General features: G+C 36.4%; 1 protein-coding gene across 3 annotated transcripts in view; it reads right to left on the bottom strand.

The window, feature by feature from the left end:
- Positions 1–13,940, bottom strand: part of grid2 (glutamate receptor, ionotropic, delta 2) — a 419,113-nt gene that overhangs the window by 86,422 nt on the left and 318,751 nt on the right. The window lies entirely within an intron of this gene.

The raw sequence follows: 13,940 nt of genomic DNA, 5'->3' as shown, positions 1-13,940 counted from the left end.
ACTGCTACTAAAAAAAGTGGGGTGCTTCATGGTGGTAAACATGGCCCAGTTTGAACTTTTTTTAAGACTTGTTGCCTTCATAAAACTCCAAATTACATTTTATTTTAAACAAACAAACATAAAGAATACAATTTTTTAGTTTAAACATTTAATAGGTTTACTATGTTGCATTGCAAATGAAAAATGGGGTGATTAGATTTGAATTCTGTTTTTATTTACATTTTAAACAACTTCCTAACAATTCCAAACTTACACAGATGCAAAACCATTCACATTTTGCTCACCTATCACTATCAGTACTGTGGTCTCATTAGAGGTGACTACATTCAGACTGTGTCTCGTTCCATCAAACCGATAACACCATGGTTGCTTCCCTGAGTGCAACTTCTGACAGATGACTCTCTCAGCATTTTTTTCCTTTGACTAGGACAAAGTGTGTGTGTTTTTTCATGTGCGCACACACTCATACATGCCTGTAAGTGCGTGCGTACCTCTAAGACTTTTCCCTTCATAGTGATTGTGGTTGAGTTGCTCATATTCAATTTTAACAATGTCATTTTCAATATTTCACACCTCACAACTCTCGTACCTTTCCTCTCCCTGTCACCCCACCAAATGTCTTGCTTTATTCATCCTCCTACGTTTCTCAAGGACAGAACATGCATACAGATTGTGGCAGTTCACAAAGACAATTTTCTCTTTAAAAATGTTTAAAATCGGTCAAAACCTCCATTTTGCAAATCTGCCTTATTTGTATGGTGTTTTTTGCATACCTGTGTGTATTGTGTTTGAATACTAAATAAAAAAAACCTGTTTCAAAAGAAGTTTGACTGGGTCTTCATCTTTAATGGAGTGTCTTGTCAGAATATAAATGTGTGCATCAATTAAAGTTCTTAAGCAGCAAACGCTTGAAAGTTAAGATTAATAGGTACCATTTTGTTTGGGATGTATGCACTGTTAGCGGACAAAAAATATATGCAATAATCTTAGAAAGTGCATGTTCTTCTTAAGAAACTGAAGATAGATGTGTTTTATATTTTTTGTGTGCATGTGTTTGATGTTCATGCTGTTGTTGATCTTTCGGCTGCTCCCTTCTGCAGGGGTCGCCACAGTGAGTGAACTCTCATAAAAGATTTGACAGTTGTTTCATGCTGAATGCTTTTGCTGATGCAATTTGAGCTCAAATTTGCAACCTCAGGATTATGAGGTGGCGGCACTCACCACCGGTCTTCCACACCCCTGTTTAATGTTCACATGATTCTATCAAAAAGTGGACCATGTGATGCAGAGCTCTAAAGTTACAGTTGGCCAAACATATCAAACAGGTTCTTTGTTTTTTGGTCCAAAGCTTTGGATTCAAGTTTTGTGGGAGTCTATTTATTTTTGTAGTTCCATTTTCACTTTGTTTCATTTTGTTCAAAGATCACATACATGCAAAACCCACTTACTCGTGTCAGCTCTACCATTAGCACCGAGCCCTTAACATAAAATATTCAACTACAAAATGAAACACTCTTTTTAAGAAGCCAATACATTACAAGTTTCTGTAGATGTCCTTGTGTAAACAGACACAACATTAATATCCCTATGGCATAAATTCTAGGTGTCTAGTTGGCAATAGCTATTAGCAAGCAACTAAATGATTGTTAGGGATGACTGACAAGAATGCCAAACGTAAAACATCAAAATGCACAAAACTATGGCTGACGAGACAAAGTATTTTTTAACAAAGAAATACTAAAATGAATAAGCTGTTTTTATTAAACATAGTTTACACTGCTTTGTTTGAATTGTGTGCCGAAAAAATCTCAGTTTGAAGGGCAAGATAACTCTACCTCTTTACTCTCCACCTGCATCACAAAAGGTTTTGTTGTACCAATTAAATGTATGGATGGGAGCTAAGGAATAGAGAGAATGGATTAATTGCAATTCAGCATGTATGGTGATGCTTTAGTTTGGTTTAAAGTAGTTTTTCACAACCTGGCATACTCCTGCCAAATTGTCAGTTATGACAAGCTGGATGAAACCAGGCTTTTCTGATAAAGAATAATGGAGATTATATGCATGTATCTCTGATTTATGGAAACTTTAAATGCAAACATTTTGTTCTAGTCACTTGGTTGGCACAGCAGTCAGTCACTCTCATTCATCCATGTTTTTTTTTTTTTTGCACAACTTAAAAAAAATTCCTTCTCATCTACCAAACAACATTTAGAGTTGATAAAGGACAAGTTGTCACCCTTTTTCTTTACACTACAACCCCATCAATTCAGCTTTTATTGTACCTGAGTCTGTTTTTTTATGCCAATAAAGAAATACAAGTTCTAATCACATTAATAGAGCTTAAAATAATACACATTATGGAACTCCAGTCAAAACACATAAAAAGCAATTAGTGCTGTGACTGACTAATAGCCTTGATTTTTTTTCTAATTTGAAGTTTGAATGTTTGAATGTGGCACATCGGCGTAATGGTTAGAGCTGTTGCCTCCCAGCAAGAAGGTTGCAGGATCACGTCCTGGCCTGGAGCCTTGCTGGTTGGAGTTTGCATGTTCTCCCTGCGCGCACATGGGTTTCCTCTAGTTTCCTCCCACAGACCAAACACATGCATGTCATGGTATTTAGTAACTCCTAAAATTGTCCCTAGGTGAGAGTGTGAATGGTTGTTTGTCTGTATGTGGACCTGTGATGGACTTGCAGCCTGTCCAGGGTGTCCACCACCTCTTGCACAGTGACTGCTGGAAAGAAGTTGGTAAAGATAATGGATGGATGTTTTACTGCATTTTGCCACATTTGAATAAAGAATGAAATGCTCTATTGTGTACAAAACAGAAAAGTTATGTAAAAAAGTACAAATAACAAATGAGATGTCTGAGGTTGATCAAGTTCTCACTTTTATTTTACTTTACAATAAAAACAAAAAAAAACAAACAAATAAATAAATAACTTGACAATTGCAATATTTTCTTAAAGACTATTGGAGATCAATAATGTATTGCTTGGTATGCTCCCAACCTCCTGACTCTCACACCCACTACAGCTTTTTCCTTATTACTAGAATTATTTTTTTTGTATCTAAACATTGCATTTGCTGTGCATAGTATTCTTCCTATATAAACAAAATGGATGAATGCTCACTCATTGGAGTACACGTTGCTGCACATTGTCAGACATGTACACATCACACAAAACATACAGACATACAGTTGTGACTTTACCTGTGAAGGTTACTGATCTTTTGATCATACCATCAAATGTTGTGACCAAAAGATTCCATTTATTAAATGTATTTGTTCTCTGCTTTGAAATTTCAAAGCTATTCTGTTTTACTTTGCAGCGAGATAATAAACTGTCACCACAACGTGTCGTTCAGCACTGTAGTAATAAAGACTAAAAAACGGGGAAGATATTAAAAACATAAAAAGAAATACATAAAAAACAAAGTTAGAAAGGAGACCCTTACAGTCTCCAGACAGTGGGAAAGATATTTTCCTCTACTTTTGAGCATGCAGTTCACACAGCCTGTTGTCTTAACATGTTGCTAATCAGACATCTTTAAAAGTGCTGTAAAGGCCAGATCCAATGTAGGGATAAAAAACTGGCTGCTGCTCAGATTAGGATAATCACAGGAAAAACTATTAAGTTTTGTTTCCTTTAGCTCAGAGTTAAATAATTTATAATACCTCCTACATGAGATAAAAACTAGAAAACCATGATCACTGTGCAAAATAACACCCAAAACACGTTATGTATATATAAAGAATCCAATCTACATATTGCAACAACTCATCACCATATGTGAAATCAAAAGAAATAGATGGATTACAGAGTTCTTCACATGATTTCAATTAAGACTATACAAATTTATGCTAATTAAATTTATTTAAAGATGAAAGGATAAACATTTGAATCCTATTTATAACACAAAGAAAGCTTTCACATAAAGTACAAGCTCAAAACACTTTCCATTCCAGGCGTTTCCATTCAAGTGTGCCAACATGACCTCTCCATAACTAATCAAATGCAGTATTGTCTAGCCCTTTTCTTATCCACAACTTTATGAGCAAATTTCATTTCACTCCTCTCGCCATCGTAGCCTTATCTTGACATTTTGCTAGTTAAAGGGGAACAGAAATTTTTTTTAAAGCCAACATCAGTTGAAAGAAAATCATATGTGTGACATCCACAGAGCCACTAAGGTTCACGAGCATTCAGCAATTCATCAGTGAGTGGATGAATAGCAGTACAACATAGCTCAGTGCGTTGCAATTAATTGTTCGAACTGGCCAGAAAATACCACTGGAATGGCTTGCCTTTCTTTTGGCTTCCCAAAAAGATAAAAAACTTCTCAGATTTGGATCCATAAGCTCTGATGTGGGAATTACTATCAGAACTCGGGTTCGGACCACTTCAAAGAGGAGTACCGAAAGCTCCAACCCTAGTTAATGCGGTGGACTGGCTTCACACCAAAGAAAGCAGGACCTTTTGCCAGGAGCAATCCCGACTATTTTTAATTTTAAAAGAAAGGCAAATAGAGAGGAGGACATTGCCACAGAGAACGAGATGAAGAAATGAGGCATGAACGTGCTCCTGCCATAAAGGTATGAGCTGCCTACAGGCCTGACAGCCTGACATCAGTTTGTGATTAATTTTGGAAATTATTGACTAAAATGCAAAAAAACAAGTTATTTAAGTTTTAGGTCAGAGAAATGGGTCCCTGAAATGTTGTGTAGACGTGTGTGACTGAATGACATTCATGAGATGTCAATATTTAGAGATTTGATTTCCATTCACCTTTAAGTCTAGCAGGAAGGGTGTGATGCAAAGCGAATGCAAATGGGCAGGGATTTCTAGTCTTAGAAAAAACATTTGGGTGGGCACATTTTGAAAAGATGGGGTATGCAAAAATAGATAAGTAAATTAATAAATTAATAATAGAAAAACTAAAATTTATTTCTTTTTTTTTTCAAAAAATACATTTTTACTGGTACAAAAACTGTTGTAATGTTTAAGCTGATGTATTTTAATGTATTATGTTTAGTGTAATTGTAATTACCCTTTACAAACATAAAAACTGCCAAAAATAGTAGAAATATTTTGTTTCAATGAATACAGTGATGTCTAGTTTAGTATATTGCAGCACATTTTGTTTTTTTGTTTTTTTTGTTTTTTTCCCCATCACAAAAAAAAAAGAAACAACAAAAAACAAAAAAAACCAATGATATATGTGAAGTCTGTTGCCAAATATGGACAAAATTAAGGTAGCATTTATTTACATAAAAGGGAGATGCTGAAAAGTGAGATTCAGTCCATGTGTGATGGTTCTGTATGTCTACCTTTTTAATGTATAATGTATTTATATTCAGCTCTCATGCTCTTTTACTTGATGCCCTTTGGCTCGTAAGACTTTATAATGACTAAGTGAGCACAAACAATGTATCTAGGAAAGTGTAGAGTGCTCCCTTGATATACAGTATCTCATCTTTACTCCATTTGAGATTTGCTGAAGATGACATGGAGGGGCATTGTTAAGATATATGATCACAAATATCTTGTGATTATTTGGATTTGCAGATATTTATTGTGTGAAATTAGGACTTTATCAGTTGCCATGCGATTTGCTGAAGCAGACCTTCTTACTGTTTCTGTTGCTCTCTAAATTGCATTTATCTTAAGTTGGGAACCATAATTACAAAAAGGTCTCATCCATTATGCAGAGTTATTTAATAATATATATTGACCTTTTTTCTACTCTTAAGAACAGTTTTCTACCCATTACATTCCCTTCAAAAACTCCACATTAATTAAAATTTGGGGTAAAAAAAAATTCTGTGAGCATATTATCTATCAAGAAGCAATTAATTCTATTGTTTATTCTGGGTGCATTCTGCTCACAGCTTGACCTTTACAGCACATTCAGTGAAAAATAAATGGGATTCACTTGGTCTGTTTATCTAAGGCAGTTAACAACAGAGTGTCCAAAATGAAAATGTGTGTATTACAATTACGCCAAGCTTCTCATTACTGTTCCTTGTGGCTGCTGGCTTTCTGTCTCCTTGGACAAAGAAGATCTGGTTAGAACAAAACCAGCTGCTTGCACTGAGCTCTGAAGCTGCTTTAACAGATATTTATCCTGAGGTACACATCTTCAGTAAACACAGTGACAGTCTATAAGGTAAAACACAGAAAAAGATCAGATTTGTGTGTGTTTTCTTTGAGATTTGTGTACACTGCAGATGTGCTGAGTTTATCTCTAAGCCCATATCTGTGTTTGACATCTTCAGCTGAATGAGGCATTAAGACGCATATAGGAGGACATTTTATTCCTGCAGCTTAATCACTGAGATGAAACATCTTGTACAGAACCGAGGAAATTGTGAGAAAGGGGGTAAGAATGAGCGCGTATATTACATTTGAACATGTCTGATACAAGTATGTAGGCTGTTGGGGAGCATCAAACTGATTTGGTGGATATAATTTTAAAAGTTGTTGGGAAAATGTATTCAATAACAAATAATTCAGAGAAAAGGGGTAATTATTATCTGCAGCTTCAGGAAGAATAAGTGAAGGATCATCTGTATTTGGAATGATTGTTGGGTTGATCTTGTTTATACATAACAGTGAGACAAAATTAGACAAAGGTGTCGCTCATGTTGGTGAATACAAACATTTCTGACTGCAGCTCTCTTTAGTTCTGCAAAGTTTTGTTGTGTTCATCTTCTACAGCTACACTACAAAGTTTCAGAAACCCTCATTTCACTGAACACCTCCAACCACTCTTTAATCTGTCTTGCATCTTTCCATCTTGTTGTCATAAAGTAAAAACAAGGTTCACTAGTAATTACAACACTTTTTTTTTTTTGCTTCCCTCCGAGGCATCTTAAATTGATGTTCACACAACCTCAAGCTAGAAGTTGCACACGGGAAAGAAAAACAAGTTAAGATTATGTTTATATCCCTCTACCTTCCAGGTCTAACTCTTATCTTGTTTTTATTGATAGTAAGTCACTGCTGCTTTCGGGGTTTGTTGCAAAACGGTTCATGCTATGAAATGAACCTCGGATTTCGTGAGAATAATTTTAGGATTGCTAGAAAAAAAAGTGTGTGATGCCACAACAAATGAGGAAGCATCAATATTAGGCCAGCCTCAAGCATCTGTAACAGTAAGAAACATGGGATACTTGTTAACAAACTGATAATATCAGGTTACAGGGTTTTAATGTGTGATAGGCTTACACCTTATAATGAGCAAATGAGTTGCTATTGGAGCAAAACAATATTTAAATTCCCATTAAAACTAAAAATGTTAAAGTGCATTTTTATGTTTGAATTCACATCACCCATAGGAATGCAGTAAAATCTGGCTGGTAGTTGCTATTTCTGCATCTTCACTGATTCAAATAAGATCCAGAAAACAATACTGGCTTCTAGGAGGTGAAAATGACCCCATGTACTGTACAGCTACAGGAATGTTCAGTCTTCTTGTATTTAAGCTATGACTTTTAGATGCTGTTCACCCTGTTTAGGCCTGACTATTCTTTTTTGTTCTCCATCTGTCCACTTTTGTGAAGCACAAAATGCTGCCACAGTCAAGTACAATATCTGGACAGATGACAACTAAAAAGCAGCCACATTCCAAAGACAAAGTTTCAAAGTGTCTGATCAAGAAAACTTTAAAAGTCTACTAGACCATCTAGCTCTTTTGGAAGCAAAGTATAAACAAATGAAATGAATTAGGAGTGGTTTAAACTTCCACAGTACTATATAACAGCATACACAAAAGTTGTGCAAAGACAATTTCTCTTCTGTCTGCTTACTCATACAAACAGATAGATGCACAGCAGGAGAGAGGGGAAGAAAAAGGAGATGTTGAGAGGAGTAGAGAAAGAGTTTTGGTGCAGCAGACGGAGAGATGAAAGCTTTGATTATGGCCTATGGCCTCAACTCCGTGTCTGTTTGTTTGTGTAACTCTGCAATTTTTCCTCACACAGTGGAAAGAAACAATGCAGTGTGTATATATGTGTGAGATCATGGATCTATTTCCCACAAAGTTCTAATTGAGAGGAAGCAGCTCTCACGCTGGGACTGCGTCTGCATGTATGTAATGATAAAGCACACTCATACAAACAGTGTGCTCATACACCCACAAAAACCCAGTCTGTTTCTCCACAGCATCGTTTTCCTCCCCCACTGGTTTGGACATTAATTAAGAGAAAAAAGCTGAACATGGGAAATAGAGATTATTTCTGAACAAAAATTATTCAAAGAGATAATAAACTTTTGCTTTAGGCTATGTTCATACTGCAGCCTGAAGTGACCCAAATTTCGATTTTTTTATGCCATTACGCGACCTGTATCTGATCTTTTCATGATAGTATGAACAACACAGATCAAGTTTTTACTAATGCGACCCAGGTGGTGCTAAATCTGGTACGCATCTGATCTTTTCAAATGTTGACCTGCATCTGTACGGCCAGGTTGCATTCATCTGACCTGTACATCTTTGATACTCGACAAACGTCACTATTCTGCGTCCGGGAAGAAAAACAACAATCATGGTGGTTGTTGTTTTCAGTATTTTGGCTTTGACTCCGAACCCACACGTTTCTCTGTACAGATGTTGCTGTCACTGCCAAACAAACCAGATTTCACAAAAATTGGAATTGAGCATTAAAGCCTGCAGTGTGAACATAGCCTAATTCTGCTCCAATTTAGTTGGCAAACTTGGGAGTCCAGACCAGTTGAAAGGAAGAGGAGGGAGGGTGAGACAGTAAGGGGGGAGACAAGAAGGCTCTGACACAGGAGCAAGGTGACATATTTACTCTCAAATTGTCTTTGTTGAATAACTCATTTGACTAACTTAATTTCCAATTTTCAGCATTTTGATCAGATGGAGCCACTTCTGATTTATTATAATCCAGAGACTCTAGCTTTAGATGTAATAATAATACACATAGTAATACTTTCTTACACATAAGACCTAACATGTCTTTGTAAAAGTAGAAATTTCTCAGAGCAGATATCTTTCTGCAGCTTCACCCACAGGTGATTTTTTTTTTTTTAATGCTTTTTTGTTCCCATTATTCTTCGTCCTGTTTTACGATGACTCTGGACATTAAGCATCATAGGCACTTCAGATTTGCTCATTTGGCCAAAACTATGACATGAGGTGCATAAACTGCTTTTCTAACCATGCATTCTACAAGTCACGCAGACTGCTGCAGGATGTCCTATTTCCCATCTTCCTGGAGTCTTGCATGTCACTTGCCTCTTGCTCTTCATCCACTGACCCCCTGTGGTGGCTCATTTCAGATCGAAAACTTGGTGTACAAAATTGCAAATGAGGGCACATCCCCATCTCTCCAGGCCATAGTCTGTCCAGGCCCTGCATATCAGCTGGTCAATGCCTCATCCTCTGTTAATGTCACCTGCTTGGCTGTCCTAATGTTGTGACCTGGTAATCATTCATCCCAGCCTTGACTCTCCTACCTTCTGGCTCTGAAAAATATTAGAATGACCTCACCAGCTCAGCAAGGGCCAAAGAGCAACTCAATTGATGCTGAAAGTTAATCTCCTTGGGAACACTCCTCATCCTTTAAATCATATCCGCCCTTCTTCATCTTCACCTGTGCATTGACTTTTTTACTTACTTTCTGCTGTCACAAGTTGTTGTGAAAGACTTATCGATTGATTATGTGATTCAATTATTACTTAGATAAATTTTACAACATGGTGTCTATTTTAATGCAGACATGACCAAATCATATTTGTATATGCAGCAGTAGAAAAGTGGTCAGCTTTTAGCCAAAACAAAGAGAATGCAACCAGAAGCAATAATTTGTGATGTGTACTGATTTTCCCCTCCTATCAGCCCAGTCCACTGCATGACTTTGCATCATCGCATGGTTGATATTTAGAAAAGCAGCTAACTCTAAAGCAAAACTGTATTTTCTATAGCTTATTAATCTTTGGCACCCCTCAGGATAGTTTATTGCTCTTGAAAGTTGGGAGAACTTTTCTTTATGGTGCTTGATATGGTGTGTGACCTTGTTCTGACTGAGTGTGCAGTATATCCAACTTTTATAACCTTTACCTGATGGTTAACACTGTATGAATTTATGTTCTCAGTCCTCTTCTGGCTCTTTCTGAAAACCTGTGGACAAACTATCACAGTCAATTTTAATGTCTCACAATTTCTAAGCTAGGGTTAATATGCAGTTGGGGTTTTGTTTGCTCACTTTTGCTGAAAATCTTCAAACTACGTCTGCCAACAATTGATTTTATCTACTAACACATTGTGTTTGTGTGTATACTCACTGATGTGTTGTTGTTTTTTTATTATTTTTTTTTAGAAGAGTTTGTATTTCTCCTAAATAACAACATAAAATCCCACAATTTTACCCAGCTATTGATGTAGCAGGTACAGACAAAATAAAAAAAAAACAACCAGAAGATTTAGAATTGTGCAGTCTATCCCATCACCGCTATTTTCTTCCCCCTTCTTCAGTCTCCTTCTCTCATTGAGACCAATTAGGCATACTTTATGGAGTACAGACATTTTCTCCACAACATCTTCAATACGCACATGCCAGACTCGGGGACCTGAGGGAGAGGTTGTAAACAAACAGTCACTTGGCTGGTGCCCTGGCGACTCAGATGTGCAGGAGGGAAGTATAGAAATTGTGAAAGGAACATGTGGATTGAAAATGGCAGACATCGGGGTGAATAGAGGAAGGTAAGGACAAAGGAGGGACATAAAAAGGGATATAAAAAAGTGATGCAAGGAAAGATAGCTAGATTTAGCTATACAAAAGCAAACTTGATAGCGGGAAAGATGATGTGTAAAAGAGAAAGCAAACAAAAAAGGGATGAAAGAAAAGAGAAGGTATGCGAGAAATCAGTGCAGTTCCCTCACAGCCTCTCCCCCTTCTCACAATAAAAAAAGAGCGCCAAGAGCAACATTCTGGTGTCATGTTTGACTATTCGCTTTTATTACGTATTGCCAGCCCCCTCCTGGTGTGGCTGTCTTTGCATCTGAATCAATTTTCCCTGAAGGCAATATTTTAGGGTTACGCACAAAGATCTGAGACATTATGAGACTGTAGTGAAAGAGCGGCTGCATGTATACAAATGAGTGTATGTTTAAAAGAACACCAGTGTTGAAATGAACCTCTTTTATACTCTACTTGTGTTTGGGGTGTTTAAAAATAATTAGTTTTAGAACAAACTATAAGGGTTTTAAACTAGACATCCATGAAATGGCTGCATAAAAATGTAAAGCAGTTCAAAAAGATTTTCCTCTTGCACTTAAATAAAAGATGCTGCTTTAGGTGATCACATATGGTCCTGTCTCACTAGGGACAACAAAAAAAAAATTCTGTTGCTCAGAAAAAAAGGAGTGGAAAACATTCACACAGCCCTATTTCAGCCAACATGTCACAAGTTCGTATATTCTTTTTATGATTAGCTATTGAATTTCTGACAAAGAAGATGTCTTACTATAAGACCTGACTAATGGAGTAAAAAGTATCCCAGGTGACTTTTAAAGCCAGTGACAATGAGTGCACTTAACCTTGTAGCAGTAGACGGTTCATGCTACCTTAATTTTTGCGGGAGATATCCCTGGCAGCTTCATCAGAAATGAATCATCTGTGGCTAAACTTCAGCTGAAATCATATGACAAAACACACTAGCTAAACCTACACACAAAGACTGCAGGCTGACATAGATGCTGACAGGCTTTTTCATAAAAGTGGATGCAAATTTCAGTAGTTTCTGAGGAACGAGTACAAGTGCAGTCATGACCGCCTCAAAGATGTTAAAACAACTGATCATAGGGGGTGGGGGAGTCATTTAGATATTCTATCTTTTAGATATTCATACATTATAAAATATATTTATCACAATTAAGTATGGAAGAATTTTGCATTATGATTTATGACCACCCTACATTGGACTGTATCCATTTTTAACTGTTGCCTTGACTTGGACCTCTCACCACCATCAGTCACTCTTACCGTGAGTTGAACCTTGTGAGTCTCGACAGATGTATTCCAACAAGAAATCAAGCTAATACAGTTATGAAATAAAGAGGCTGAATATTATACTTTCTAATTTTTCTCTTACGTTACAGTTTTGATAACTTAACAAACAAAAGGTGTTTAGTTTTATTTTATTACAAATTACATGTTTGTACTGAAGTCAGGAGAAGTAGTCTTTTTCTTGCCCTCACAATGATCAAGTATCTACACTTGTCAGTAAAATAAAACCCTAAATATTTGCTTTTTAAAACTTCTGTTTGTCATCAAAGCAATGAAAATTGCTTTATGTAATTTCCTTATTTGCTAGCACTTGCTGAATGTTATGTTGCATTAGCCTCAGCTGAGTTTTGCTGTTAGATCATTGTAGTGTTCATTCTTGTATTCTCAGTCTGTGTTTAGAGCTAAACAGAAGCAGTCAAGTAAAATAAAAGTTAGTTAATGAGACTCCCACCATGGATTATTAGACTGCAAACAAAAGAGGCACATCTGTACAGGATGTCCATGGAGAAAACATCAGAAGTTCTCAATATTCATGCCACAATTGAATCATTACGTCATTAAACGTTTACTGCCGTTTGACCAGCTGCTGAGTGGCACAAACATATGACCACTTGGTTTTTTTTTCTTTTAAACACCCCCTTTTTATAATTCTTTGTTATCTTGTAAAGATGATAGCAATTTAATTGTGTAAACTAAATTTAAAACTGTTATTTGTCTCAATATCACTTTAATTCAAATGCAAAATGATTAAAATGAGTGAACACTTGTTGAAAATAAAATATTAAGTACTGTATCACTTCACAAGGAAATGCAAACAATTACTAAGCAAGTAAACATAAACAGTAACTGCCAGTTAGTGCATGATTCAGATATGATTCATTAAAAGGTGAACTATGATTCAATAACAGGACATTCCTGGTTCATTTGCCACTCATTCAACCCGATCTACACATAATTTTTTGTGAAGCTTTGTCAGGTGCTACCCGACAGCAAAGCAAAAAAACCCACTCTTGAAGAATTAGATCCCGTCTCCTCCTGCTCTTTTTTTTCTGTCTAATGATGCCGTGACTAAAATGTTAATTACAGCTTAAAAGAGAGATGACTGCGAATATAAAATAGCAATTAGCATGTATCATAGTCACCATCATTACCACCATTATCCGCAGCAAAAGACGAAAAATTATTTACCAAATAGTGAAATGCTCATCATTTGCTTATTCAGAGCACAGAATGTTTCAGAGGCAGTGTTGGAAACAAAATCATTCCTCCTTAAATTTGCATAATTAATGTAGCCTAAAAAATTAACTATTGCAAGGCCCAGAGCATGAAAACAAACATACACTGTGCTCATTGGAAGTCAGCACACACAAACCCAGGAGTAGGAAAGTGAATATATCTAGTGTCATTGTACTGTAGAGATATAAATCCTTGATAAATTGAATGCAGCACAAGTTTGAAAACAAACACTACATGTACACTGTTTCTCTTCCTCCAGTGCATGCACTGAAATATCTTTACCATGGCTCAATTACTTCCATGATGACATTTAAACCCTTTTTTAAATTGTCATCTCCATACCTGAGTACAGTCTGACAGATTCTGGTCATATTCCCCAGATAAGCCTATTATCCTCCTTTCAATCCATGCTGAACAAAATGTCTCCCCCATTTTGTCCTAATCTGACTATTGTGTTAAAACCTAAAAAGGTCAATTCACAACTAAACCACCCAGAGGACACATTTTTGACTTTGGATTAATAAAGCAATTATATTTCCTTTTCTATAATGGTTCCATTATCGCCCTCTTTCTACCTCTAAAGTGTAACCTGCTGTATTGTCTATGAAGCACACTGTTACAGGAAAATCTAATTGAGATACAGCATCATAACAGGTGGTTTTT

Source organism: Kryptolebias marmoratus, linkage group LG1 (genome assembly GCF_001649575.2).
Source record: "Kryptolebias marmoratus isolate JLee-2015 linkage group LG1, ASM164957v2, whole genome shotgun sequence".
NCBI lineage: Eukaryota > Metazoa > Chordata > Actinopteri > Cyprinodontiformes > Rivulidae > Kryptolebias > Kryptolebias marmoratus.
The sequence above is the reverse complement of the archived record's forward strand: the minus strand, read 5'-3'. Positions and strand labels throughout refer to the sequence as shown.